This window comes from Maniola hyperantus, chromosome 2 (genome assembly GCF_902806685.2).
Source record: "Maniola hyperantus chromosome 2, iAphHyp1.2, whole genome shotgun sequence".
Lineage (NCBI taxonomy): Eukaryota > Metazoa > Arthropoda > Insecta > Lepidoptera > Nymphalidae > Maniola > Maniola hyperantus.
This window is the reverse complement of record NC_048537.1, coordinates 3,610,506-3,634,977: the sequence shown is the minus strand read 5'-3', so window position 1 is coordinate 3,634,977 and position 24,472 is coordinate 3,610,506. Positions and strand designations below refer to the sequence as shown.

Here is a 24,472-nt window from a genome sequence, read left to right as displayed (position 1 = left end):
ATAAACCCCCAGGCAGGCTTATTGATGGCGCATTCGCAACCGGCGGGATGACGTCGACGGAGAGGCGAAATACATTCAGTAGTTATTTATCCACCAAATCCCATTATTCCCCCTTTAATCCAATCGAATCCGTCGCCGTAGCGACTGGCTGTGCAAACACAGTGACGTATTCTGTCAAGTTAACCTGATGGCCAAGATATTGATATTACATGAATGATGTATTAGTGACAGATAGGACAAAGAGACAGCCTTTAGCATCCAAGTCACGTTGTCCCAGGTGATTGTCGAGTACCGATGACCGTGTGACGAATCCGTAATTCGCAATATCATTGATATGTGCACGATAAACCGAGACCAGTCGACAACGGCGAGTACCTGGCATCTTCATCTCAACCCATGCCAGCGCACTACTGAAGCAGACAGGTCGCCTTTCGTCATGAGAAGGGTTTAGTTCGTAGTCCACCACAGTCTAACCAAGTGCGGATTGGCAAACTTCACACACCTTTGAAAACATTAAGGAGACAGAGGCATGCAGGTTTTCTCGCGGTTTTTTTCCTTCACTGTTAAAGTGATATTTAATATCTTAAAACGGATACAAAACCGAAAAGTTAGAGATAGGTGCCCAGGATCTGTCCCCGGACTCTTCATTTAGAAAACCGACTCGTATCCATTGCCGCTTTTTACCGGACCATTACATGACGGACGGATACATAGTACTATTATTATTAATAATAAGATCACTTAATATGAGATTGTTGCCAATAGCCGCTCTACCCTATGAGTTATCATTTGAGTATATCGATCTATAGCGCACCGACCTCAAGACGTCACTCGGTTGATCGACATTTCGCCTTGGGTATATTGGTGTAGCAAATAATGTACAGACAAAATGAAGAGATAATGAAGACCTAGACCTTTATGAATTGGGTATAGAGAAGGTATAAGGATTTTGGTACCTAGTTAATAGATGGAAAGAGGCTTGGCGGATTAAGACCAGTCCAGGGCTGTTGATGATTACTAATGATAATCTTAAACTACTTAGACTTAGGTATTATGAAACTATGTAATCAAGCCTTTATTAGCTAGTTTTTGCCCGCAACTTCGTCCGCAATACATAAGAGTATATAATTTATAGCCTGTAGCATTTGGGGATAATGTAACGATCAGTGAAATCGGATAGTTAGTTTCGGAAATGATCTCCTACAGCCAAACTTACCTTGATCTATATTTTGAATTTTTTTACTGTAGATAAAGCAAATAAGCCTTATGTCGGTCCAAAATTACATCCCTCAAACAAAATTTTACATAGCCCAATCGACCAAAAAACTTTCCACGTTTAGCTCAATTAACACATCAAATATATTTGTTTATCCGCGTAACAATGAACTCATTGCTTTTATGATAATTGGCTTAAACTACCACAAGGTCGTACGTCTGAATGTGAACGCAATCGTTTCATGAAAAGTCCGCTTTAAATAAGGCCGTACATTTCATGAATCATTAAGGTATTCATGGAATCACAAAAGCTGGCCTCCAAAATACTGAATACGTCAGAACTAGTACCGTTTATATCTAAGTATTAAGTACTTAAATTTTAATAGAACAATTGCTTCCATTCCATACTTAATATTATGAATGCGAAAGTGTGTGTGTCTGTCTGTCCGTCTGTCTGCTAGCCTTTCACGGCCCATCCGTTCAACTGATTTTGACGTAATTTGGTACAGCGCTTGTATCCCGGGGAAGGCCATTATAGGCTACTTTTTATCCCAGCAAGTCATGAGGTTCCACGGGATTTTTAAAAACCTAAATCCACGCGGACGAAGTCGCGGGCATTATGTAGTATAATATAAAAACCACGTTCTCCCTCCGATCCCTCTCAAACATACATAGTTATTTCGTGCCTCTTCGAGCCCTGTGGCCGCATGAAGAAAAAGAAAACATTCTTTCAACACAATAAGCTATATATAATACACAATAAGATATATATATGGGCTATAAGCTAGGTACCTAAAATCAGGGTTATATGAAAAGAAAATCGCAAAATTATACTGAGTTTCGTGCTAACTTAGAGACCTGTTGTTGTAATTTGAAACGGGTTTCTGGTGATTTTGATTCTTTGGACTTTCATCTTTACCTTTTCATGTTTATTATCTTTCTAATACGTCATACTCAAAGTGTGTGTAGAAATATAACTACCAAAATGTTTACTAAGAACTTTAAATAACATCGTGCTCAAAATTACGATAAATTCTAGTTTCTGGAAGTTTACCCCAACCAGCCCACGCGATCGAAAATGGGGAGTTGAAAAGCCCCCATTGAAGTTTTAGGCACGTCCTCGCTACATAATCGTCCCCGATCGACTTTTTTATTGCCTTTGCAGAACATTCTAGGCTTTCCGTCCTTGTAAAAGTTTTTCTGTGTTCAGTAAATAAATATTGGCGTTTCGTCTATACTTGTTTACCATCGGATTACAACTTGGATCAAAACTCCTCGTAAACATTGGTGGTCGGACTACCATTTTCCTGTTTTTACGAATAAAATAGTCGAGAAAGAAGATATTTTATGGAACATTGTGGGTACTTATAGTATGTAAAAATCTAACTGACTTCATATTCTTAACGTACCGCTTGAACTACTGAGTCTAGAATCTTGATACTTCTGAAGACAACTCATTTCTATGATTGCAACGTTTCTAAAAATCATATCTGTGATCAGGATCAGCGATCGACCAAAAGCAGTTAAGAACTTCCAAGCCTCTTTTCCCAAGATTCTGGCTAAAAGATAATTTTCTCAAGGCTCGATCCGAGATATATTTGTAACTTGTAGGAGCGATAAATCAATGGGCTCCGTCCTAATACCGGTTAGTCCGCTTACACAGACTATTAAGCCATTACCAAAGGAGTTTCCTTACCACGCGGTTCACGATTCGCAGTCACGAATTCGATTCTTTCCCACTCCGTCATTTCCATGATTGAGACAACCGATACGTAAATTAACTACATTTCAATGATTACTGTTTTAGTACCTACTGCAAAATAAAATATGTATATTATGTACTTAATAAGGGTAAGTTTCAAAGAATATTAGGGACTTATAACTTAACTAGATTATGCCCGCGACTTCATCCGCGTGGACTAAACCATTTTCAAACTCCTATTTTACCCTCAAACGGGTTGAATTTTTAAAAATCCTTTCTTAGCGGATGTCGACGTCATAATAGCTATTTGCATGCCAAAGTTCAGCCCAAATTGCAGGAGTAGTGCGTCAGTTAGTAATTTTTTCTTTTTCTATATTTAGACCCTTATGTAGTCCTTCCGAATTAGCGTGAAGCTTCTAAAGAGTAAGGTAATGTTCAATAGGTTACAGGACTAATTTCATAGGGCTATAAGCCAATTTTACGTTTTGTATAGTCCTACAAAATTTTCAAAAAACGTTAATTCAAGTTAACACTAGAAATTGGCGTGTTGGTCCTTCGAATTGATCCCTCTTAGGCAAATGACTAGTGGGAATATAGCCGTATAATTTGATAACATGCCCGCGGGGTGCGCCCAAACAATAACTTTGTGACGATAACTAACCAAGCAACGTCACGCCATTGTAATTTATATTACCATACAAAACGTGACATCGAAAAATGAAAATAAATGCTTGTGAATCACAATAACTTTTCTTATGCTAGGCCGGTTTCAGATTAGCGTTTTTTGCGCGTACAAGATCGTTATTTGATGTACGTATACGCGCTCCTTTCGATACACGAGCATCTCGTACGAGCGTAGCCCATAAGCTCGTATAAGCGCGAGTCGTGAAAGACGATAATCTATATTGCTACCGACTGACTTCCTGGTTCGAGGCTCGAGCGAAAATCTCAATGCGAAACTCTCCATCTTAGGGATGATTCATGCTAACACGTGGCGGGCACGAGTCGTGCCAAGTACCAACGAGGTGCGGACGAAGCACGGATTCAAAACATCACGAAGATTTTATATGAAGCAGTTTATGTTTCACCGTGTGGTGTCCGTGCACGAACGTCACACGGTGTAAAACAGCGGCATAAATCATCCCGGCTGCATTATCTCTTGCCGTCAGATCTTGCACTGCAGCCAAGCGCTAGTATATAGATTTAAAAAAAAACATTCCAGAATGAGCGTGTGCACTGTGCACACATATTTGGTTAATAACAGCAAACGCGTATGCCAAAAAAAGCAGAGAAAAAACGATAGTCTGGAAACACTCCTATTAAAGTACACACAAGTTCACAGAAATTAAATCACTTAAGGCTAAAACGTGAAGGTGGACTTCTAACAAATCGGATGAAACTGACCCTGATTAGAAATCGGAAACGTGTTGCGGCGCAAACGAAACTCAATTATTTATTCGTGCACGTGTACCTACAAGGGATTCGTAAAAAGTTGTTTAAGCCGAATCCGACATTCTAATAAAAGACTTCTCAGATCTCTACGGACAGTACATACAGCTACAGTTTACATTGCAAAGTTACGACAGGTCAAACACATGCTTGTGGACACATTGCTCCCACATTTGCTTCGCCCTCAAATGTTTCCGATGTTAAACCAGTTACCAAACTCCGCTTGTTATTGTAACCTATATTCAACAGGCTATGATTTCCGCAAAACCAAATGGATAAAGTATTTTTGAATAATTCTGCTTATTGTTGAAAATTTAAATACCCTTTTTGTCTGGTGGGTGGCTTGGCTTACCAACCCTACCCTCAAATCGATTTAGCGTTCCGGTGCGATGCCGCGCCGCCCCGTATAAAATCTTAAATGAGTATAATAAGAAACTACCATTGCCTTTCAGGTTATCCTGCATCGGCACATACCACAAAGTGACACAGGGGACGAATTTAGAAATACCCTTATCTGAGAGCTTAATGAATAGTCTGTTCTATTATTCTATTCACCAATAAATTTAATACTAAGGCTGTAAAGCCTGAACCGCCATTGACGGAAAGAGAACTCGGGGATATAACCCGATGCGTTCGTATGTCGGATCATATGTCATCTCACGCCACTACCACTATCAGGTGAAATTGCAATCAAGGGCTAACTTGTATTTGAATTTTTTTTAAACGCACGCCTCTCTATGCCAAGATCCACGATGCCATGAAAGCCACAGAAAACCGAGGCGTAGGACGCGACATCTTCCGCAGAAATATCCTTGGCAGAAGGGGTCACGACGCTCAGCAATGGGGAATACGACGCAGAAAAAGAGAGAATTGTACATATTCCTAGATTTTATAATAGGTATGGACAACCTAGCGATGAGTCACTGTGCCTCGCCGATCCGATGCCGATGGAATATGACAGGGTATATTTGTGAGGGCGTGGACTCCCCTAATGAAAGCCAAACACGCGAGGCACCCGCCCTGTGTTTATTAATATCGATATTCCACTTTTTTTTTCTAGGGATTCATTCGTAAACTTCCTCCGTGAATATAAATAGGACAGTTTATGTTAAGTAATGCATTAGCAATTAATTAAACAGAAAACTAAGGAGTTTTTTCGGATCGGTAATTGAATAAGAAGTTAATTAGCTATTGAACAGTTAATTAAATATCGCTTGTGAGTGAGACTTTCAAATCGACTGTGGATTAAGTTGACTGGAGTGTAGACTGAAAGGAAAAAGTACCTACCCAAAATAAAATAGCATTTTGAATGGTAACCATATATGGCATTTCTGGGTGTTATAAAATAGCGGCACGCTGTTATCAAATGGAATTAAGAGGTTACTATTCACTACACATAGGATTTTATGTTGGACTGCTTCTCCCTCATACTAATGCTGATATTTCTTATATGTATTGAAAACTATTGAAAAGTAAGTAGTGGAACACTTCCCTTATATCAAAAAGTAAGAAGTGGAAAAGATTGCGTAGGTATTTTTACCCCTCCCGCGATAATATTTATTTGCACGCCATGGCATGGTATGTTAACAAGATTAATGGCTTTAAGTACAACCCGTGTAGTGTAACCACAACTCGTACTTTGAAAATACATATAATAATTATATATTTGTTAATTTATATACCACTGCTTGGTTGCAATTGGATACAGGATAAGGTGGAGAAATAATTTTGATTAATGTATAAGTGTTTATTTAAGTTTACCTACTATTCATTGATGCTCAAGTATTTTCTAGAAATTTATCAGTAGGTACCCATATTAGAAATGCGAAAGTGTGTTTGTTTGTTGGTTTTTCCTTCAATCGCGTCGCAACGGAGCAACCGATTGACGTGATTTTTTGCATGGGTATTAAAGACCTGGAGAGTGACATGGGCTACTTTTTATCCCGGAAAATCAAAGAGTTCCCACGGGATTTTTGAAAACTTAAATCCACGCGTACGAAGTCGCGGGCATCAGCTTGTTTAAAATAAGTTAAGTGTCTTTTAATTTCATCGGTATTCGACTGTTGATATCAATATCAAATATAAGATGACAACATAAACAGTAAACACTGTCTAACGTAAACGTAAAACACCGTAAATATTTAAGATTTTATCAAACGGCATTAGATTTTCATTATTTAACACTCAACCATTTAAGAACTTGGATATCTGTATACCTATTTAATCTCAGCTTATTTTGTTTTCCCTTAAGTTAGTATCCTTCGACTCATATTGCTTCTCCTGTTGCTAAATCGTGGGCTCGTTGTGTGGGCTCCCGTTAAGGGCACGCAGTACGCTTGACTGAAGTGGCCGGCGCACGTGGGTTTACCTGTTTGCTTTTCACCTAGAATTGTATGAGAAAGGTGAGAGGCACGATGATTTTCTGAAATCAAGTGCGCGAAAAGGATTGAACAGTCGTTTGGGAAAAGTATTTTTGAGAAACTACCCTCACCCTCCTACGTTTGTATGAAGAAAGCACCGAGCTGCGCCCTCTTAAATAAATAAGTAGCATTCTGTACAACGACCTTCATCTGTGTCCGCTCTAAAAATAAAGCAACCATCTGCCTCCCACGTGCACCGCACAGAAAGTAATAACATCCCTCGAATTACACGGAATAATTGAGGAAAAGGAGTTTGCGGTAGTTGTACAAACTCCGGCTTAAGCATTGTTATAGTAGGTATAGGTTACCCACCTTGTGTAGTAAAATATGCTTTTATACAAGCATGCTGAGGATAATTGTAGCTCTCTTTGATTTAGTATTTTTACCTCTCATAACTATATAACATTTAAAGAAAATATACTACAGAATTACGAAAATAGAATTACAGGCAGCAGAGTGTATTCTTCAAGGATTATCCAAGAACTCAGATCAAAGGTAAGTACCCTATAGGTTTTCATGACCGACACAACGGACAGACAGACAACGAAATGATCCTATAAGGGTTCCGTTTTTCCCTTTGAGGTACGGAACCCTAAAAATTTACCCTTCAAACAAAAAAATCGCTACACCGATCTTTGATACGATCGGGCTTGAACGTTATTGTTAAGCGTCCATAGATACTCAGTACAGTGGACCACCGGTAATCCGGCCCCTGTCTAATCCGGCACCCCCTGTAATCCGACAAATTCGATAGTCCGACACTGCCCTGCAAAATGTTTGTCGGATTACCGGGGGTCCACTGTATATAAATGCTCGATACATTGATACGTCAGGTGTAGACAACGCCTAATATTATTCAATACGTAAGAGTCATCCACACTGGGTTTTCAGCTGAAACATCATCTTTTTATCGTCAAATGAAATGAATGCTATTATATTCACTTCGTGCGCCATTGCTTGCTTTTAACATAATCGTTTGAAAACAATTTTCTGAAATCGCACCAATTTAAAACGTTACATTTTTCCATTGCATTTCATGCGAGCTTTGTTCATATTATATTACGTATTTATTTCAATGAATGAACGTTATTTTACTTCGTTAAGGTAGACTCAGCTAATGTTTTGGTTGGTTGATTGAAGTTACTCAATAGGAACAAGGGTAAATAAGTTATGTTTTTGCCTAACATACTATATGTAAATAAAAAACGACAACTTATCGATTACTTTAACAGACGTTGACACGTTATCGATATTGATAAAATCACACGCAATAGTATTTTATCTGTGTATAGGTATATCTTTTCCGTAATTTATCGGTCCAATCAGGTATATATTATTTGACCGTACCAACGAGAGGAAAACAAAGTAATACAACATTTAAGTACATAAATAGAAATAAAAAGGTGCTAATAAAGAAATACTTTAAGTACTCTACAGTCCACGTACATAAAGCTCTTAAGAAGACTTATTTAATCAATAGGAGGGAGAAAGTGCCCCTAGTTAATAGAGGTTTGTATACAAATAGGTGAAGGTGAAACCATTCACAATCATAGCGTACGGGTGAACGAGAAACGAGAATTGCTCTTTACGTTTCTATGAGTAAAGGCCCACACAAAGTGTGAGCGCAGCGAGGCGCGACGGTGACACTGAACATGCGCGTATAATTTGTAATACAAGGAACTGTATTATACGCAGTGGCATTATGCCATTGACATGTTACCTTTTAGTTTACACGGCGTATAAATTCGTGACCGGTAATGATTAAGACATAAGATATAAAATGCACGAGAGGAAAAGAGAGTGCTCTACAAATGTAGGTCACATTTGTAGAGCACTCTCTTTTTCTTTCAGGTAAGAGTCGTAGTTTTAAGTCTTCACTTTAGATACGAATGTAACGTATCTAGTTAGTTCTTTTTATGTACATAATATCATGATTGTAGGTACGACACACTGCAGGGCAAAGAAGCACATGCGCTACACAGTCGGTCGTCATACAGTTCCTACTACTTACTTTCGTAGGTGCTACAACCAATTGTGGGTCTTCGATTTTCCTCCATTCATTTCTGTTCTTTACTTTTTTCGCATACGATGTAAGCTATACAGTGTCGACTAAAAACAAAAAGTAATAGGTACAAGTTCTAGAAACCGCGATGAAAACGATCTGTCGCGCGTTGAATGTGCCCAAGCCTTAACTCAAAAAATTACATCTCGAAATCGTACGTGCAAACGCGGCGAAATTAGACCCTTTTTTACCGAAACCCTGAAGAAACTCTACAAAACGAATCCCTTACAGTTGTACACAAAAGGTGTTGCTCGTTCCAACCGAATCGAAATTAGGTCCATTTCTCTATTCACGCTCCGTCAAAATAAATAGAAAAAGTTACAGAATACAATTCAATCACAATTGAGCCAATCTTGCATTCACGCGTTCGCTTCTTTATCGTTATTCGGAAATGAGATAATATACTCGTATATATCGGTGTTCGTATACATACCTACTGATATCGCAAAACAAGGTCTTGTTGTGCGCGAAACAAAGGAACAGTTGTTAACGAAGGTTACTCTCAAGTTGGAAGTAACCTCGAATGAAAGGAAAATCTGTAGCACATGGCGTAGTTCAATCTATCTCGAGAACAATAACTTTATTGCGCTTGTAACATCAAACGCCGCGAAAATTGCTGCACACATGTGTCACTGTAGTACTGCTGCGCTTTGAAATGTTTACAAACAACGAGGTCAACTAGAAAATTGCAGTTCGCAATGAGAGAGGCACACGGTAATTCTACGAGTAATAGAGTGCGGTTTCATTGCAGCGAGACTATCGGAGAGACTTCGCAATTGTGCATTGTAAGGTCTACATCTCCTGAGGATGCTCAGGTGTCGGGGCGAAACGTGCGTCGAGTGTGTTTGGGATTTGTGTGGTGCTACGTGGTGGTTGTGCGTATTGCTTGTTTGGTGGCTGCTTCTTCCTGCATGTTTAGCAGTGGGCGGCGGGCGGTGCATTTCGCATGCTGCATGTTGCACCATACAGATTCGACCTGTTTCAGCGGATTATAGCAAATTAAGCTTTTGGTTCATTGTATATCATGGACTTCTGCAAAGTAACGCCTGCTTCTATACAATATACAATATCGGAGAGATGGAAAGCGGAACTGTGACTTTTCACAGTTGGTTGGGTGTCTTTCACCGACCTACCCTCCCGACTCCCACCCACGAATTTAAAGGTGCATTTACACATTCGCAAGAGGGAGGGCGGGGCGCGACGAGTTGCAAGCCGGGACTCAAGCTCTCTTCACACGTTCGATTCTTGTGATCGGTCTTGTCTCACAGTCGCGCACTGTTGGTTATACGCGATATGTTGATGACATTAAGGCAGCTCAGTTCGGTGCTTTCTTCATACAAACGTAGGAGGGAAAATACAACAATATTCGATATTGTACGCACAAAACTAAGAATTATATCGATTTATCTCGTCATTATCTAGGTTCAATGATATCTAAAACATTGAAAAAAATATTGATTTAAAAGTTACGAGCCTCAAAAGATTCCTATTTTAACACTAAATTTATGTCAACTTTGGGCGTAAATAAATAAGATTAGGAATAGGAAAATTCTAAAAAAAATTATCATTAGACATAGTTTATTTATTCATTAGTTGAAATAACTTTACTTTGCAAACCTAAATTCAGTAGTTTTTTCTCAAAAATACTTTTCCCAAACTACTGTTCAACCCTTTTCAAGCGCTAGATTTCGGCTAAAATCATCATGCTTCTCACCCCAAAACATTAGACACCGCGCGGGTGGCGGAGGGAAGGGCCAGCCCAGCGGCGCGCGGCTGCGCGTGTAATATTGTGGTTTCTATGACGACAACTGTTGTTATTAATATGTTTTCAAAAACAAAAGTCGTAATGATTTTATAAAATTAATTTTTATTCAGTGGCTATGCAAATGTGTAGAAGATTGAGCAGAGCAGAGTCAATAAGTCCTTCAAATACTTATTGCATTTTGTACATTGACCTCTGGAATTTGAAATTTGGACACCAATTTTATTCATTGGTTTATTGACCTGACTTTGTTGTTGAGGTCCTAGTAGGGATATCTACTCGTGTGGTCCTAGTACAATAGGTAAGTAACTTTGTTTAGTTATTTATTTTATCTAATTTTAAAAAACCGGCCAAGTGCGAGTTGCTCGCGCACCAAGGGTTCCGTACTCAGGTATTTTTTTGACATTTTGCTCCATAAATCAAAAACTATTATGCATAAAAATAAATAAAAATGTGTTTTAGAATACACAAGTAAAGCCCTTTCATATAATACCCCACTTGGTATACTTATCATACATTGAAAATTGAAAATACTAATTATTTTTTCATTAACACACTTTAATTTTTTTTTGTAAGTTGTAATCACAAATCTATGGTTTTCGGATTTATTCCTTTACTTGTGCTCTAAGACCTACGTACCTACTAAATTTCATGATTCTGGGTCAACGGGAAGTATCCTATAGGTTTGTGTGACAGATACGGACACAGACGGAGAGACGGACAGACAGACAGACAACGAAGTGATCCTAAGGGTCCCTTTTTTCCTTATAAAGTACGGAACCCTAAAAAGGCACCTGTATATGTATAATAATATAGGTAGGTAGGTACCTACCTGGTGGTATTTCTTTGTATTTTTAGGGTTCCGTACCTCAGAAGGAAAAAACGGAACCCTCTGTCTGTCGGTCCGTCTGTCCGTCCGTCCGTCTGTCCGTCCGTCCGTCCGTCCGTCCGTCCGTCCGTCAGTCCGTCCGTCCGTCCATGCGTCTGTCGGTCCGTCCATCGGTCCGTCTGCCCGTCCGTCTGTCCGTCTGTTCGTCTGTCGGTCTGTCCGTCTGTCTGTCTGTCCGTCTATCTGTCTGTCTGTCTGTCTGTCTGTCTGTCCGTCTTACAAATAAAGTACGCAACGCTTCGTACAAATAGTACTTTTTTATTTATTTACTAGCTGACGCCCGCGACTTCGTCCGCGTGGATGTAGGTTTTCAAAAGCCCGTGGGAACTCTTTTATTTTCTGGGATAAAAGAAGGCAGGTCATGCCTGTCGTAGAGGTGATGGCCGTTGGAGCCGGAAAGTTCTTGAGTGGAGACCGCGTAGGTATATGTAAGCGTAGTGTGGGACGCCTTCCAGCACGATGGACCGACGATATACAGAGGCTGGCGGGAAGTGGCTAGGTGAGGAAGGCTGAGGACCGGGTGTGGTGGCGCTCTTTAGGGAAAGCCTATGTCCAACAGTGGACGACCGCAGGCTGATGATGATGGAAAAAATCACGTTGATCCGTTGCACCCCTCACACGTCCCTATCCGCCTTCTCCACTCCTGTCACGCTGGCGAATAAGTTTGGAATAGAATAGGATTTCGATGGAGTGCGTGGATTTTTGTGAACGGAGTTCAACCATGTAGTCGTGGTTTGGTACAATAGTAAATGGTACAATATTAATTCACCAACAACAGTTCCTAAAACCCATAGAATAGGAGTGCAGTACCCTGCAGCATCAGTATTGAAGAGTTGGAACTTAAAGTTCAATAATGGTATATATGTTTGGCATCTACAATATTATCTCACAATCAACAGTGGCTTAGGAGTGCAATACCCTGCATCATCAGGGTTGAAGAGTTGGGATATCGAGTTGAATTATGAAGTCGTTGCTTGGTACCTAAACCAGAGATAGTTTATTCTAAGCGTACCTTTAATATCAATTCAACATCAACTATTCCTGAAACAGCTGATTGAAATCCAAAAGTACAAAAGCTACCCGTCATTATTATGATGATGGTTGAGAAGTTGGAACTTGAAGTTTTAACATGTATGGTTTCTAACAAAAAAGAATGAATGAAATCGGACTACGCGTTAATGAATTACAGCTCAGTATACATTTTAACTTTCAACCCCTCTCCTAAGGGAACCATGCTGAATTTCGGGATAAAAAGTATCCTATATCCTATATCCTCATAGTATGACGTCAAATCGTACCAAGTTTCATTGGAATCCATTCAGTAGTTTCAGCGTGATGCGCGGCCGTGATACAGACAGACAGACAGACAGACAGACAGACAAAAATGAAAAAAATTCCAGTTTTGGGTTCAGTATCGATTATAGAGTGCCCTCGAAAAAAAAATTTCAAAATATCTTCAATGTACAGAATTTCACCTGTTACAGTTTTATTATAAGTAATAAAATAATAATAATAATATTGATTCAGATACAAGTTAGCCCTTGACTGCAATCTCACCTGGTGGTAGGTGACGATACAGTCTTGCTTACGACTATTTCGGATCGGAAATTCTTGGATTCAGGTTAAATGCAGTGCAAAAAGAGAGATCATTAGGATTCCGTACCTCAAAAGGAAAAAGGAACCCTTATAGGATCAGTTTGTTGTCTGTCTGTCTGTCCGTCTTACAAATAAAGTACGCAACGCGTACTAGTACGCGTAGTCTGTCTGTCTGCTAGCTTTTCACAGCTCATCCATTTAACCAATTTTGATGAAATTTGGTACAAAAATAGCTTGCATCCCGGGGAAGAACATAGGCTACTTTTATGATAAATAAGATTTAGTGGATACCGCTATTTTTCTGGAAATAACGTTAGATGCGAAACTTCAATGGGGCTCTCATATAAATAACTTATCGAACAGACAGTTCTGCTGCAAATGCGGTAAAAAAGATTCGCCAGTTGACAGACATAGAAACGGCGAGACTAGTATATTTTAGTTACTTTCACAGCATTATGTCATATGGCATATTATTAGAAAAGAAAAAGAAAGAAAAGAAAAAACGTTTATTTTTTAAAGCTGTACCACACATTACCAGTTACCAACTGGTTAGGTTATCCCAGCGCCTCTTATACTTGAGTAATAAAGTCAAAAAACCTCAAGTAGAAGAAGCGCCGGAATAAAGTATGTCATGTGTGGCACAACCCAAAAAAAAGGTCCCTACTCAGCATAAATGCATATTGTCTTGCACAAGTACAAAAACATACAGCGCTGGTTTTCAGTAGAAACCCTGATTCAGATGGCACCACGGAATTATTATGGGGTAATGCTGCTGATATAAATTCTATTTTTGTGCTGCAGAAAAGGGCTGTTCGAGCCATATATAGTATGGGACCACGAGAGTCGCTGAGAACTAAATTTAGAGAAGTTAAAATTATGACAGTGCATAATCAATATATTTTTGAAAATTTATTGTACGTATATAAAAACATAAATAAATTAAAAAAAAAAGTGACTGTCATAAGTTCAAAGTTTTCATAAAACGTAAACTAATTAAAAAATCCTATTACATTGTAAAGGATTATTTAAATGATAAGCAAGCTTGGGAATGAGTTGCTCGGCTTTGTGATAGTTCTAATAAGTTTAATTTATGATTTTGTAAAGTGGTGATAATAAAAAGAATACCCGGCTGAGTTAGCTGTGGGCTCTTCTCAGTCTTGGGCACGTTTGGAACCCTTGTAGCGTTTGCGAAATAATTATCACCACTATATTTTACAAATCCAACAACTGACAATCGAAAAGAGTAATTTATTACCTATTTTGAACAAATCATTTGACTTTGACTTTTGATCTCGGAAAATCAAAGTTCCCACGGGATTTTTAAAAAACCTAAATCCACGCGGACGAAGTTACGGGCATCATCTAGTGCATACTAAATAGTTTTTGATTTATCATGCAAAATGTCAAAAAATACTATTTACCTATTTATTTATTTTTATTTTTCACTAGCTGCCCCGGCGAACTTCGTACCGCCTAACAGTCGATTCTTTTTCAGGATTTTTTTAAAAAAATTCTCTACGTAAGAACCATATTCGTACTTCAAGGAATATTATAAAAAAAGAATTAGCGAAATCGGTTCAGCTGTTCTCGAGATTTGCGATCAGCAACACATTTAGCGATTCATTTTTATATGTACCGAAATTCTAGTTACATAGTAGTAATAAATTAAGTTACATTGTAAATGCTTATCTCTAAACAGAGATTTAGAGATAAACATTTTACTATTGTAGTACGGAAACCTCGGGGCGCGAGTCTGACTCGTACTTGGCCGGTCGGTCTGTCGGTCGGTCGGTCGATTTATTTTAGAATGCATCGTATCGACAGCTGGTGGTAGTAGTTTACATATATCCTACTAATATTACAAACTAGGTGAAGCTATGATAGCCTAGTGGTTAGGACGTCCGCCTTCTAAACGGAGGTCGGGGGGTTCGATCCCGGGCACGCACCTCTAACTTTTCGGAGTTATACGCGTTTTAATTAATTAAATATCACTTGCTTTAACGGTAAAGGAAAACATCGTGAGGAAACCTGCATGCCGAGTTCTCCATAATGTTCTCAAAGGTGTGTGAATTCTACCAATCCGCACATGGCCAGCGTGGTAGACTATGGCCAAAACCCTTCTCACTCTGAGAGGAGACCCCTGCTCTGTAGTGAGCCGGCGATGGGTTGATCATGATGATGATGAGGTGATGCCCGCGACTTCGTACGCGTGGAATTAGATTTTTAAAATCCCGTGGAAACTCTTTGATTTTCCGGGATAAAAAGTAGCCTATGTCACTCTCCAGGTCAACCATACCCATGCAAAAAATCACTTCGATCCGTTGCTCTGTTGCGACGTGATTGAAGGACAAACCAACGAACCAACAAACAAACACACTTTCACATTTATAATAGGTGTAGTGATGTGTGTGTGTGGATGTTTGGATGTTTGTTACTCAATCACACAAAAACGGCTGAACGGTTTTGGATGAAATTGGGAATGGAGATAGATAAAAGTGTTAATTTAGGGTATACCCTAAATTAACACATAGGCTACTTTTTATCCCGGAAAATCAAAGAGTTCCCACGGGATTTTTAAAAACCTAATTCCACGCGGACGAAGTTGGGGGCATCAACTAGTAATAAAATATAATTTGGACTTATCCGAATTCCGAAAGTCAGGGTTGTCAAATCACACTTATATTATAAAGGCGAAATTTTGTATCTGCGTGTGTGTGTGTATAGGTTTGTTACCCTTTCACGCAAAAAGTACAAGACGGATTTGGCTGAAATTTGAAATAGTGATCGCTTTTGAAAGAGTTCTCGCGGGATTAAAAAACCACTATATCCTCGCGGACGAAGTCGCGTGTATCATCTAGTTACAAATACACAAATACATTTTCAAAAAGATTTTCATTTCATTTCATTTCATTTCATTTCATTTCATTTCATTTCATTTCATTTCATTTCATTTCATTTCATTTCAAATATAAGTATGTAGGTCATATTGTGTGCTTAGACAATTTAATTATATACTTGAGTTTTCATGTAACAGAAACAAAAATGGATTGGCGGAAGAGGAAAAAGAAACGGTTTAGACTCGCAAAAGCAAATCCCTTGCAAAGAGGAGATCTATTAAAATTCATCAGAATCTTTCCAAACCATAATATTATCTTGTGATGATAATGCCATTACTTTTTCGGGGTTATTCCTGTGAGTCACACCCGACGTGAGTAACAATGTGACTCGAGGGGAATTTTATTTGACTGAATATGTACTTTTCCGGGATGCTGAATTTGATAATGACATTTATTTTCAAATCCAAAATAGCAGACATGCACTTTTCACAAAAAATAGAAATGGGTGTCGTTTTCAGGGTTTCCAGGATGCTGGTTTTGATAATGACATTAATTTTTTAATCTAAGATGGCGGGCCAGCACTTTTTATAAAAAATAGACGCGAGTGTCGTTTTCAAGGTTCTCCAGGATGGTGAATTTGATGATGACATTTATTTATTTTCAATAAATACTTATATATTATACTTCTATTTTAGTGGATCACAGGATTTTCTTTGACAAGGAAACGACAAAGCAAAAAATCGAATTGAATTAGATTATGATGCTATCACACCGTACCATTTAGAGCCAGCTTCTGAAAATTTGACACTGTGTTTGTAAGTTGATATTATTTAGATACTAGCTAATGCCCGCGACTTCGTCCGCGTGGATTTCACATTTTTCAAAATCCCGCGGGAACTCTTTGATTTTCCGGGATAAAAAGTAGCCTATGTGTTAATCCAGTTAAGAATTCTAAATTTCATTCAAATCCGTTCAGCCTTTTTTGCGTGATTGAGTAACAAACATCCAAACATCTACACTTTCACATTTATAATTCCACTAGCTGCCCTGGCGAACTTCGTTCCGCCTACGGCCTAACAGTCGATTCAAATTTTTTAAATTTTTCTCTCGGTAAGAACCATCCTCGTACTTCAAGGAATACCTAATTTAAAAAAAGAATTAGCGAAATCGGTTCAGCTGTTCTCGAGATTTGCGATGACATTTAGTGATTCATTTTTATATTATAGACTAGCTTATGCTCGCGACTTCGTCCGCGTGGGCTACACAAAATTTCGAACCCCTATTTCACCCCCTCCAGAGTTGAATTTTCAAAAATCCCTTCTTAGTGGATGCCTGCGTCATAATAGCTATCTGCATGCCAAATTTCAGCACGATCCGTCCAGTATTTTGAGCTGTGCGTTGATAGATCAGTCAGTCAGTCAGTCAGTCAGTCAGTCAGTCAGTCAGTCAGTCAGTCAGTCAGTCACCTTTTTCTTTTAAATATTTAGATTAGGATTAGGATAATATAATTATTATGTTACTAGCTGCCCCGACGAACTTCGCACCGCCTACAGTCGATTCTTTTTCAGGACTTTTTTAAAAAAATTCTCTCCATAAGAACCATCCCCGTACTTCAAGGAATATTATCAAAAAGAATTAGCGAAATCGGTGCAGCTGTTCTCGAGATTTGCGATCAGCAACACATTCAGCGATTCATTTTTATATAATATAGAGATTTACTATTTGTTGTCAGATTTGTCAATGCTGAATTATGTTGTATTTTAGTGACTCAAGACATTCCTTTTAGAAGAAAACAAGGAAAATAAAATGAATATGCCCAATATACGTACCACTGAAATCCAACATGATACTGCAACATTCAATTCTGTACTAAATATTGAAAGGTCTACCATCCCATACTTGTAAGTTGTTATGCTATGTTTTTTGCATACATTCTATATAGATAATACTCACAATATAATTATGTTGATTGTATGTTTATTAATTCCAGAAATGAAATGGAGAGCTTCAATAGTTCTGCGTCGAATGATACATCTAATGTGACTGTTGAAACAGAAAATGATACATATTGTGTTTATGTGTGTAGTGGGCTTTTAGAGGGAAATTGAATTGTACCTACTTCCTACTTATAAAAATAAAATTTTCATTTTTGAGATCAAAGTGGAATTTATTTTGACTTTTGTATACACAAGTAGATAGTATATATAGTTTTTAGTCGCTACTAATAGATAAGTGTAGGCAACAAAAGTTATTTTCACAGACAAACGAATGTGTAATCATGTGTTCCTAATAGGTAATCCGCCAGCACAGAGAATTCAACTCCTAGAGTACGCATATACAAGGTTTTACATGAAAACAAAATCGTAAAATGTTGGCGGGGGACAGGGGAGAATGCTTTGTTGTGATTGGTGGACTGACTAATCAAAACAATGTGCGGAATGAGGGTACCGAACGGGCGTGGGCGATGATTCATTTAAAATTCCGTGGGATCACCACGATTTAGCAATGCAATTCCTTAGGTACAGCATCAGGGTCGAGAAGTGGGTCTTCGAGTTCAATGATAAAGTCTTTACTTGGTAGATATAGGTACCTACCTCCAATATCAATTTATAACCGACAGTTTCAAAATCCCATAAGTTTTGGTGGTCATGTCCCCTGCAGCATCAGGATTGAGGAGTTGAAATCCTGTGTGTCCTATATAAAATGACATTTTATATAGGACAATGTTGCAAAGTTTCTTTATCAATTAAAAAAATACGCAAATCGGTTCAGAAATCTCGGAGATTTCTGTGTACATAGGTAGAAAAACACAACTCCTTTTTTAAAAGTCGGTTAAAAAAGTATCCTTTGTTAATCCTCTACTTGTCTGTAAAAGTCCCGTCAAAATAGGTTCTGCCGTTCCGAAGATTAGCCCGTTCAAACAGACAGACAGACAGACAGTTTTTAAAAACGTTTGATTCAGCTGTTATGGTACAGTTCAAATAACAATATTATGAGCTTGCGGTAGTTATTTCGAAATTACAGACAGACACTTCATAGAAGTATGGATTTCTATAATATATACGAGTTGTTTATACACGCTGAGGCAGTAGTTACCTAATAGGTATGTATGTAAGTGAGATTTTATAGTATTCATCAAAAGATAAGTAGGTAATCATTATCATTCAAAAAAAAATTAAAAAATATTTATTTCAGTAGGTAAAACAATTTCACATAGTGCGTAGTAATTGGGACCATCCCAGTAACTGTTTTAGTATTGCTACGAGTACTCGTGGCAGGCGACCCCGCTCTTCCATAAAATCTTATACAATAATAATTGAAATAAGTAGTTCCTTCATAAATCATATATTTACAAAAATTCATCGGTGACATCTGTCCAACTATCTGTGTGCCATCATCAATATATCCGGACGCTAGTGTGAGCGCATGCACTCGCTACACTGCTCATCACTGAGTCTATTTCTTTCTATCACAATGTTAGGTGAAATAGCATACAGGTTACCCACGTGGGCCGAGCAGTTCGGACGTGCATCCAGCGTCACCTTAACGCGATAGTGATATAATATAGAAATGTATGGGTAGCAGTGCGCCGGGTGGCACGGCGAGCGTGTCAGCACTCAGCGCGCAAACAAATGTATAGGCGGATATAGAACTGGGAAGAACTGTATTGCATGATGCATCGCCTATACACATGCGGTTACATCTACTCAATGCTACTCCACTTAATGCAACTTGGTGCTACATCTTCTCTTCTAACACTCCTAAGCGGAATGAAGGCAAAATATAATGATTTTAAATCAAAATAATCAAATTGCTACTATTATACGCAGCACCGCCTGCTTTTCTCTGTTTCAATGAAAATGTACCTTAAATAGCGAGGTGTTACAGTACGGGACAGGTCGAGATGGCAATCGGGGTCTGAGGCGGGGGGGACACCCACCACACCCGCACGTCATCCGCGCCCGCTCGCACCGGGATAGCGCGGGGGATGAGCGTGTGTGCAGGGCGTCCCCACCCCGATTGTCATCTCGACCTGTCGCGTACTATAGTGTGGGGTGTCAACGACATAATGATTCAGAGAAGGATCGTTGACTCAACGTTTAGTGCGTGGGCCGAGCTTGCAGAGAGCCAACGCCAACGGAGCAGACTGCGTTCTTTCACTCGTATTTATGATAATGAAACAGTTGCAATGACTTAGCCACTAACTGTGAATGCAAATGCAATTTAGTGGAAATATGCGAACATTTGCATTAAATAACAGCTGGATAAAATATGTGAGGTCGCTAAGTGAATTGCTGTTTTATTGCAGTAGATAATAACACAGTAAAGCAAGTGGTAGGTAATATTTATGAATTATAGCTGGAGTTATTATAAGAATTGAAAAGTAAACAACGAGACTCATCTATCATATAATTAGGTTCACATATATATATTTGAATGTTTACTTGTTTATAAAAAACTTTATATACTTTTAGTTTTATAAATAAGTAATGCTAGAACTTGGTCTAGTAGTTAAGCTTGCGAATGAAGATGGTGTCTACATGAAACGCTTTAGCTGTACTCGTTTTTTAACTCTTGTACATAATATAAAGCGAGAGCAGGTTATGCTTTCGAAACACGAAAATGAAAACAATGTAGAACGACAAAAAAAAATTAACTAGGTGATGCCCGCGACTTCGTCCGCGTGAGTTTCAATTTTTTAAATTCCCGTGGCAACTTTTTAATTTTCCGGGATAAAAAATGCCTATGTCCTTCCCCGGGATGCAAGCTATCTTTGTACCAAATTTCACCAAAATCGTTTTAAAGGATGGGCTGTGAAAAGCTAGCAGACAGACGGACAGACAGACACACTTTCGCATTTATAATATTAGGCTTGCGAAGTTTTAATAGCACGATGCGGAAAACGTTAACGTCAGTAGTTAAAAGTTCCATAAAAAATACGCAAAGAATTTAAAACGTCCTTTGGAAACGTTTAGAAACTGCAACGAAAACAGATTCGATGTCAAGCAATATCTTTTCCAAATGGGACAAGGGACTTTGATCCTCCATTGAAATCCAATATCTCATGAATACGGAGACTTACTTCAGTCGGACACCGAGACAGTACCTACTCGCTTATTGGATCCGAAAGCAAAGCAATATTGACATGTTTCGAAATTTCTTCAGCTGAGATAATATTTGATCTTGTGTCCAAGTTCACGCATGATTGGTTGTGATACAGCCAGACGAAAGTAAAAGAGATATGATACTGGGACAATCTTTGTTGCTTGTAAACTGTTTGTCTATCAAGTATGAGGTTCCACGTTCAATTTGGATGGAGATAAGATTTTATTTTGGATGGATTCGTAAGCGGCGACTTGAAAGTTCAAAAAGTGAGCGGCTACTGTGCGACTGGAGTAATAGAATAAGACCCATTACGCACGGTCGATTAGTCGCCCGGGAACTCAATCGACGGCGATCGTTAGAATGTGTACCAATCAGTCCCGCAAATTGCTCATGGAACCATGTCTCATTAACATCGAAAGACGTCATTTTGACGTCAGACGAAATAAAAATATACCATCAGCTCCAAACTTCAGCCTAGTGTTGACGTCACTAAAATGAAGGCCACGCGCATTAGCAATTTGCGGGACTTATAATTAGAATCGTATTCCACAGATTAAAGTGTACCTACGACAGCGCGACTTAACTTCTCGTATATAACGCCATCCCCATACACACAGATATTAAAACCGGTTTGTATGACTATAGCACTTCTTTTTCTCTACGTTTACTGTATTCAACAGACCTTCAAGTATTATAAGCACGCTGTTTGATCTTGTTCTCAGTAATACAACCCTCAATTTCTCTGTAAAGCTGGTCTTGCCAGTCAGCTAAAGTATCAAAGTAACATCGATTTACGAGTTTTGCTTACTTTATTAGTTGCATACTCACTTTCAGTACCTCCCACATGGACCGGTGTAGATTTAGCAACAAATATTGTATCGGATGTTGCATAATATTATCACAGTTCACAGATATTATCATGACTCAAGTACGTAACAAATGAACCAGAAGCAACGCGTTCTTCAAAGATTATTTGCGAATATTTAGATAGGTAGGTATATATTTATACTAAATAGAAAGTTCATCAAATCCTAGCAATATGATATTATATTTTGTTCTCTCTAATTCACCCAAAATGTACCTACCAATGTATTAACAATTTTTATTAAAATATATCGTTATAGTAAGTAATTATAAGAAGAAATTGGCACCGATTCTAAGCACAACCTAATTTTAGCGTATTCGCACCCTCTTCTTACTATTGTAATATGAAAAGGACAGAAGCAGTTTGACATTTCTAAATTTAATTTTTAGATGGTAAAACCCGTGATTTTAGCACGCACTCGCGAACCTACTGTTTAAATTTGTATTGTACACTAAAATTTAGAGTCTTTAAATGTGAAAGTCATGTTCCGTTCCTTTTTTAGCATTAGTAAAAAGAAAAGGATACAGATACTCTAAATTTAGTTTAGAGAGAGACTAGAGAATCGGGGCCATTGGCCCCGATTCTCAAATTTAAACAGTAGGTTCGCGACTGCGCGCTAAAATCACGGGTTTTACCATCTAAAAATTAAATTTAGAACTGCCAAACTGTGTCTGTCCTCATATTACATTAGTAAGAAGAGCATGCCAATACTCTAAAATTACGTTGTGCTCAGAATTTGTCTGACTGACATAATTATTAACAAGGTATAGCTAGCTCGAAGTAGTTCTAACTTGAAAATTTTCAAGAAGGTTTTCTCCATAACGTAGACTCACTAATATTATAAAAAAATACACCCGAGCAAAGCCGCCCGCGGGATGGTATCAACAACTGTTACAAGTAACTCATACGTGCACCGGTACTTGAACTACTAATAAAAAAATAAATCCTTATTTAAAGCAACTAGGGTTCAACTTGTTAGTAGACAATTTGAATTCTTAAAAAACTATATTATAAATTAAGTAATGAGTGTTGTACATGTTTTTTTTTTAAACATAAATCACACTGACTTCGACATAGTTCTGTTAACTTAAATTTATTACACTTACCTTAAGGTAGAAATGAGTATTTAAAGATTTAATATAACAGCCAACAGGCATCTAAAGTGCTGCTGTGCACTTTGAGATCAAGATCAAGATATTCATCTAACTACTTTTCGATTGCGGAGTGTAAAACTTAGACCTTTAATATAATTTCATCATATTATCTCCTATCTCCTATTCATTTTTAGGGTTCCGTACCTCAAAAGGAAAAACGGAACCCTTATAGGATCACTTTGTTGTCTGTCTGTCAGTCAGTCAAGAAACCTACAGGGTACTTCCCGTTGACCTAGAATCATGAAATTTGGCAGGTAGGTAGATCTTATAGCTGGCATTAGGGGAAAAATCTAAAAACCGCGAATTTGTGGTTACATCACACAAAAAAAATTAAATTGTGGTCATGAACTAAAATTAGTATTTTCAATTTTCTAAGTAAGATAACTATATCAAGTGGGGTATCATATGAAAGATCTTCATCTGTGCATTCTAAAACAGATTTTCATTTATTTTTATGTATCATAGTTTTTGAATTATCCTGCAAAGTGTCGAAAAAATACGACTGTAGTACGAAACAGCGCAATGAGGCGCGAACCTGACTCGCACTTGGCCGGTCGAAAGTATATTTTGTGCTCTACTTCAAGAGCCTTATTAGACTTCAGAAGTCTACACTGAATAAGTAATATCCTATCTCCTTTACCTAATATGGCTAGGTACTTTTTGAGGTAAATTGATAAACTAACCACTGAAAAATTCATGACAACTTTAGACTATTCGGAATGGTGTGGCTCCATTAAGCGAAACATCGTGAATTTATCGCAATTGAGTATAAAAAGAGAACATTTAAACGCCTTTGTGTTTATGCAAATAATAGTGAATAGCTCGCGTATAAATTATTATTATCTTTTTTCAACTGCTTAGTAATCAGAACGGGAAGTTTAGTCTGACGAACAACGAACTTACCACGATATTGGTTGGTTGCTTTATTCTACACTAGCGACCCGCCCCGAATTCGCACGGGTGCAATAACTAATATGGTATCAGTGTGGTTATTTTGTTATATATATTTGAAAAGAATAAGACAGCACTTTCAATGAAAGCTCTCAGTCGGCTTAATTTCATTTGAAATCTTGAGCAATTATCGTCACGTTACAAGTTAACACGAAACCGAGTTAACGCTGGGGCTGTGCGGGTGTTCCCTCCCCGATTTCCACCTCGAGCTGTCGCGTACTTTTTTCAAAGTTTTCGAAAAACAAATTTGAACTTTTCTAGTTTGTATTAATTTTTGTAGAGAGCTTTTGTAGGTACATAATACAATGTACCTAACAACCTAAACGTAGTGAAATAGAAAAAATCAGGTTTCCATGTAGAGTAAACGGCCTCGTTCTGGGCCTTGGGTGCGCGTGATGGTTCGTAGTGCGAGTTAGTCGTGTGGTATAATTATTGTTTTAATGCTTTTGTGGATATTACAAAAG

General features: G+C 38.3%; 1 protein-coding gene and 1 long non-coding RNA gene across 14 annotated transcripts in view; one reads left to right on the top strand and one right to left on the bottom strand.

Annotated features, from left to right (window-relative positions):
* Positions 1-24,472, bottom strand: part of Khc-73 (Kinesin heavy chain 73) — a 213,525-nt gene that overhangs the window by 140,211 nt on the left and 48,842 nt on the right. The gene's annotated exons all lie outside the window — the stretch shown is intronic.
* Positions 14,283-18,085, top strand: LOC138403108 (uncharacterized). Of its 2 annotated transcripts, XR_011237398.1 has the most exons (3): positions 14,283-16,747; positions 17,697-17,833; positions 17,923-18,085. It is a non-coding gene; the product is annotated as an uncharacterized lncRNA (long non-coding RNA). The 2 variants fall into 2 exon arrangements; XR_011237397.1 differs by having other exon boundaries at positions 17,697-18,085.